The sequence below is a fragment of the Syngnathus floridae genome, chromosome 8, assembly GCF_059516105.1.
Source record: "Syngnathus floridae isolate MCC-2025c chromosome 8, RoL_Sflo_1.0, whole genome shotgun sequence".
Classification (NCBI taxonomy): Eukaryota; Metazoa; Chordata; class Actinopteri; order Syngnathiformes; family Syngnathidae; genus Syngnathus; species Syngnathus floridae.
Genome location: NC_142420.1, coordinates 7356639 through 7363545, shown reverse-complemented (window position 1 = coordinate 7363545; position 6907 = coordinate 7356639). Strand labels below are relative to the sequence as shown.

The following is a 6907-nucleotide window of genomic DNA, read 5'->3' as shown; positions in this document are numbered from 1 at the left end:
TCCACTATTAACTTTTCTGCACAACTTTGTAATGAGTACAATTGAAGCGAGCCTCCTCACATCTTATGATAAAAATTTAATTCAAACGTGCATATGGAGGGGAAACAAAAACACCATGGAAGGCATTGTTGTTGTCCATGAGCCAAACCCCGAAGGTACGACTTCAATAAGCTACTCACAGTTCTTTCATTGTGCCATTTTATGACTCGCAACAATTTTTCAGAAAAAGAAAAAGAACTGGACTGACTGATTAAAGGAGCTCTGCCCTTGTATAAAAGCTGGACTCCTTACAGGAAGTGGGGGAGAGAAGAATTGATGGCTCGCAAAGCACTCAACAGCGACAAAGTCATCCACCCCAAATGTCGGCTGGAAAGGTACTGCAGGTACTCCCCCCCACCCCCCCCTTTCAATGCCACTATTTATAAATTATTCACTCATCTCCAGTTGCCACCCGAGCTGCTATTCAATATGCTGGGTTCATCCCAATTACATATGGATTACATTGATTTTTCATCATGGAATGAAATTAGCATTAATTGTGACCATGTTGCGACATGGCTATAAGCAATCACGCTGATTTATTCCCGTACATTATGTTTTGTCAGGACCATGTAGACATCACATTCAATGCTGCTACTTTCAATTAGATGCTCCAAAACCTGAATGTTCTCAACGTGAGACTAATAAAGACCAATTCCATCCCACAGAGGAGGCAAATTCAGAACAGCCTGCTTCTTGAGAATATATCATTTATACACTTTTGATTTTTTCATGCACCTACTATCAGAGCAGTCAAGACAGCGCCAATGAATATATTCAACAACACGGCAAGACGGCGAACAGTGGGAAATCACTTTTAAGTTTTCAGCAACAGAAACCGAGGTTTGGTTTAATATTTAAATCACCTTTCCACTCCTCGGAGTAATCTATCAATCATGACTAATCAATAGAACAGCCGAAGGACGTGGAGATGAGAAAGGGGCGAGCAGAACATCCACGCGGAACAATTTACAACGCATGGTTTGATCTCACTGCAACATCCACGCGGTATGATAATTGCGGTGATGCCTCCAGATTTAAGGGACAACTGTGAGGTAGCGTACAGTTTCTCCTTTTTTTTTCATTGTCCTACTCTACTGCTGCGCTGGAATACTTTGTTTTGTATTTCTTCTTAACATCTGATGTTTGTTTTGAGTGATTTCATTGGCTACCCGTGTGTTTGCCGTGAGCTGAAATCCGGCCAAAGCATCGTCGCTGGCAGGACACAAGCCGAGCTTCAGAAGACGCTCCAAGCCATCCGAGCAGGTCATTGAAGTACACCTGTGGGAGGGAGTGGGTGTGAAGAGATGCTCGGGGACTAAGCGCACACGTCTGCTATTGTTAAATATTACATTTGCAGTCGCCATAAGGTAGTGGTGGGAAATAACAATGTAAACATTCTTTATTAATGTACTTAAGTAGATTTTTCCAGTTATATATACTTGACTTGTTTATTTTTCCAATTACGCCCTACTAAGTTTTTGTAACAATCCGCAGATGACCACACAACTGAAAGAGAGATGTAAATAGTAAAGGGATCAATTCAACCGTGTGTGAGATTGAGATCTTGGGGACTTGCAACAGATAGAAGCAACATGAGCAAATGTGAATTTAAGAATGTTAAGGATGATAATACAAGAGCAAAATGTTCCCCAATCCACAAGTGCACTCATTTAAGATATAATGTTTGATGTTGGCAGCGCCAAGAATGTTTTGTGGCAAATACACTACGTGGTGTTTTGTGCCAACCTAAAAAACACATTCAGCTCTGGTGTGTTTTTCATCTATTATTCGGTAATTGAGTTTTTTTTTTTGTCGTCGTTGTTACTTTGTCAGTTCAAAACATGGGCAAAGCAGTGGGAGCACGTTTTGATTGCATGCCTAGTGATTTATTTTCTTCACAGTACAGGCACTATGAAACTCAATAAAAGAGCAAAACTATTTTGTGAGTAGACAACTTTTTTTTTCTTTTTTGTCAACTTATTAAAAATAGATATTGTCTATAATTGACAGTGATGATTTATTTTTACTTTTGTACAAAAATAAGCTCATTTAGATTTTTTTAAACTAGTTTGTGAGCAGACAACTTGTTTTCTTTCTGTTTTGCCATCGCATTAAAAATAGATATTGTCTATAATTAACAGTGACAATTCATTTTTACTTTTGTACAAAAAGGAGCTGATTTACATTTTTCTAAAATTATTTTGTGAGCAGACAACTTGGTATTTTTTCTGTTTAGCCAGCTTATTAAAGTGACAACTTATTGACAGTGACAATTCAATTTTACTTACTGATTTACATTTTTTTAAAATCATTTTTGTGAGTTCTGTCATAGAAACGTTCTGCAAAAAAAATCAGCTGTCAGTGACTCCGTTTTGTCCATCAAATTTGATAAACAAACAAACTTTATGCCCATGGAAAAACAAGTGCGACAACCAAGGTACCATGGACAGCGGCAATATGTACTTGCGCTTGTATGTATGGTATAATGTCATCTGACCTTAAAGGAACTTCTCTCCATCCTTCCCAACAGGCAAGAAGATTTTGTCAAAGGCCAGAGACTAAAAAAAGAGACAGAGGTCAAACAATTGGTGCAGATAACCAGCTCACACACGCACGTGCAAACACACACATACTTCTCAAGTCAATATCGTGTGCTAGCCCTAAATGGAAAGTGTCCCCAGCGAACTCGCAGTATGCCACCAGGAAACCCCACAGAGGAGCGAGCTTTAAAATATTAAAAAGCCCAGCACCGTACTTAAAAACTATTTAGAAGATTATAATATGCGGCGGAGTGGAATTAAGAGACAGTGACAGTTAGACAGGAGTACAGCATGAAAGTAAATTATTTCACATGCCCCTTGGCTTGTACATACTGTCACTTTCACAGATTTTCACCCAGGCCAGGGAGCCACAGGTCTGTGTGGCCTTGAGGCGCTACTGCAGTCTGAAAAATCAACGCAAAATCTTACAGACTGATAATTTGAAACGCACATTTGAGCATGATTTGAATTCATAGTGAGCTTTTAGGGCACTCTGAAAAAATGTTTTTGTTTCTATCTAGCACTTTTGTTGTTTCCTCAAATTGGGATTGTCTCCACAATCCAAACCACTTAAGACAAATCACACTTATGGACAACTTACGGTTTTCAATAAAGCTAGCATGAATAGTTTTAAAACCTTGAAACAGACTCAGTAACCACTATCCACCTGGTCTCTTCTTTTTTTCCCTCCTCAAAAATACATTCCTATCTGTATTGATCTTATTTCTTCACACATACACATGGAGTTGACTTCTGAATTTATCGGAACTTAGTGGCTCAGCTAAACGGTAGCACAAAAACACATGAGATTTGCGGTACGTCATGAATAATTTCTCCTTAAATAACAAAAAAGATCTTACGTGGAAATGGGATCGCCAGTATAAAAGGTGATTCTTGACTTCAATGGTATATTTGTTAGACTTTGATGTCTTGTGGATAGCGCTTTCATCCAGGTCATTTCATTCTCAGGGAATTAAATCGATCATAACTGGACTGTTTTGTTTGCCTTAAAAGACGTTTCACCTCTCATCTGAGTGGGCTTCATCTGTCAATAATGTTGCTGCTTGGCCGGCAGCCAGCTCATCTTCATGCTCTTGTATGAGCTTTACGTAACATTAACCGGCTAAATCCTGCATCTTAAATCTTTGTATGCAGAGGTAATAATCTTAGAAGGCAATCGGCATTTCCTTTCTTGAATGCTGCGGGCACGGATTTGTCCACCACGAGACGAGCCTTCCCTTCTCTGCTTACCGCTCACGCCACTTGATTGGCGTCTGGCAGACCGCTGGCGTCTTACGGCTTCATTTTGGGGCTCGGAGAGAGTATCGAGTCTACCGAAGCTAAAGTGCAAGTGAAGTCATCAGTCGATAGTGTTCAAGTCCGTTTGCAAAGCTTTAATGAAGTTGTCACGACTGAAGTTAATTCGTGACTCGGTGTACAGTCAGCCTTTAATAATGATTTAACAGGCAAAGAGCTAAAGTGAGGTCGTATAATTCAAAATTGAAGAGGAATCTCGTCTGGTCGCCATGCGTGATGGCACGCGAGATGTTATCGAATCTTGAGACACTTGTCCTCTGTTCCCCCAGCTGAAGAAAAATCAAGGCAATTTTAAATCAAAAAGCACTTATGTTAATGAAAAATCTTTTGTTTTGTTTTGTTAGGACTGATGTTTTGTCGTTTGTTTGCTCAAGTCATGAGTTCAACCAAGCGATAAGTTCAAACTAAACTGATTATCAGACAGATCAACATGAATTAGCTGATATTGTGCAGTCAAACCAGGAAGGCTCGCCTCAATTTCTATTTTTGCCCCCTCTGCCATCCCCCCTACAGCTTTCCTTTTTTTTTTTTTTTGAAGGGACATGCAAATCTTTCAACACCACAGGACATCTCAATAAATTCTTCAGTGGCCTGTCAAAGTGACTTTCCACTCCCCTCACCACCAGCAAGACTCTACCGTGATCTACTATGAAATGGCCTCATTGTGCAGGGCATCAAGGATTTCGACATCTCCATCTCCGGCTGAGCTCTCAAGCGTGACTTTCCGATTCCGACAGCTAGGGGCCCAAGGCCATGAGCCGCTGGCGCTGCTGCAGCACTCTGTTGCTTCACACGTCTCAAAGTGGCTGACTTGTTTAAGGCGGCCGCACCTTTGCTCAATCTCTACGCGATTGCTCTCCGAGGACGAGGTAAAGCCGAGCGACTCAAGACCTACATGTGTCAGAGCGATGAAGCGCCCCTTCTCCAAATTTAGACTGCGTTTCTACAACTGCCACGACGTACACGCATTTTGATGAGAATTACAGTGTGTATACACAGGGGTCGGTCTGACACATCAGCATGTAACGTGATAATCTCAAAGAGGATGTTTGACAGATCATTTGGGCTCAGCAACTCATAGTGGTGTAATCCTTTAATATCTTCCCAATAACTATTAAGGATTTAGTGTCAATCCGGCTCTGTCGGCATCCGTCTCCGTTTACTTGAACCCGAGCTACCGCGGAGACTAACTGAGCCATTAAAAATCCTTAAACTCTCCAATCATGGGTCTTTAAGTTAACACATGAGGAGTTAGTGTGACCAGAGGTTGTACAGAAAAGGATTTAAGGATGTTTTTTTTATTTTTTTTCCCAAAGACAGAGCTTTCCAAACACTGGGCTACAGGCACACTTGTGTGCCATGAGAGATCATTTATTGTGCTGCGGAAAATCAGTAATTTTCATTTAATTGGCCAGAAAATGTACTATGTACACAAAAATTTGATATTTTTATAACCTATTCATGCCAGTTAAATCAATTTTTTTCAAAATCAAAATGCAACACCGTGTCAGTACAGCAACTCAATGTGACCTGTCCTGTTGCCTTAAGTCAAGTCAATTCTATTGATTTAGAGCCAGTTTACAGCAGAAGTGTTCTCAAGGCACTTTCCACAAGAAATAATAAGAAAAAAATCTCAAGGGCTTTCCTCGCAATAAGAGGCTATGCTAGTGTTTGGTATATAATGGCCTTTGCAATGTGGCTCAGCCAGTTGTGGCCAATCATGGCCAAGAGGATTGTAATCATACGATGAATGGAGAAGGTTTGTTTTGACCCCCGCTGAACTCTTTAGACTGACTCACTGAAAACCCCGGGGCTTTGGGTTAGCTTAATAACCACTGAGCCAAATATTAAAAGTAAACAAATAACTGCGGATTCTGTAAGTTCCAGTATTGACCTGGCGGGTAAAAATAGAGATAAAAAAAGTAATTTCAATCTGATGATAAACTACATCACTATGATACAGTATTGATAAGATTACCTTTTTACTTTTGCAGAAGTGGGTGGTGTAATGGCGTTGAATCCATTGTTGATCTCTTGATTCATGCCGGCTCCCTACTTTGCTACAGTTGCTATTGAAAGAGGACTTTGCTGCCCAAACTGTTTGCCAAGAAGCCCAAACTCAAGTGAATCATGGCGTAAACAAAAACTGGCTCATGCCAGCTAAGACAATACAACGCAGTCCTGCAACATCTCCCGCCCGTTCATCTCTTATGGCTTTACCTTTTTAGAGAAGTGTCAGTTTGATTTATCGTCAGGCTGATGGTTATTGGTTTTGGGTGTTTACCTCTTATCACTTCAAAAAAAAAAAAAAACTAGAGAGGCCCTGGAAACACATAGAGAGACATCAAAAATTAAGATCTTGACACTCTCGAAACACCATAAAAGCTTTCTATTATATCGCCCGGGGTATAATTGGCTATGCTGTCTGTATGTGAAGAGGGCAAAGGTACGGCGGACATTTTATAATTCATGGCTATTTTTTCCTATTCAGTATCAGGAATGACTCACCCAGTTTCTGTTTGATGGATGGAAGTGCGCCACACATTTTGTTTTTGCCTGTGATTATTGAAAGCCTAGGTTCACTTAAAAATCATCACGAAGGCCAACCAACAATTGTGGCTAATAGTTTCCAATCACCAATTCAAGCGGGTAGAAATTCCTTGGAGTCAAAACATTTTTAACATTTTACGATTGATTAGTACAAATATGTCTTCCTAACCGACTCAGTGATGATGATCGAGTGATTTAGACTATTAAATTAACTTGTGTGTATGGATTTAATTTTCCTCAATGACAGAAAACCATTCCGACTCATACAGTCGCAATGCGGCCTGTGAGCAGAGGTGGGTAGAGTCGCCAAAAATTGCACTCGGATAAAAGTAGTTCTCCAAATACTAATTAATGTATCCAGTTGAGAAAACTACTCAACTACTGTAACTGGTTATTTTAGGTTTGTTTGAACGTCAACCACACAAAAAACATAAAATAGGAATGTGCGGATTCTGATT

General features: G+C 40.1%; 1 protein-coding gene across 1 annotated transcript in view; it reads right to left on the bottom strand.

Annotated features, from left to right (window-relative positions):
• Nucleotides 1-409: 409 nt before the first annotated feature.
• Nucleotides 410-6907, bottom strand: part of ednrbb (endothelin receptor type Bb) — a 46317-nt gene continuing 39819 nt past the window's right edge. The window contains exons 12-14 of the mRNA XM_088382121.1: nt 2916-2986; nt 2540-2600; nt 410-1320 (exon numbers count right to left, since the gene is read on the bottom strand). The gene's annotated coding sequence lies outside the window, so the exon portion shown is untranslated. The remainder of the gene's footprint in view (nt 1321-2539; nt 2601-2915; nt 2987-6907) is intronic.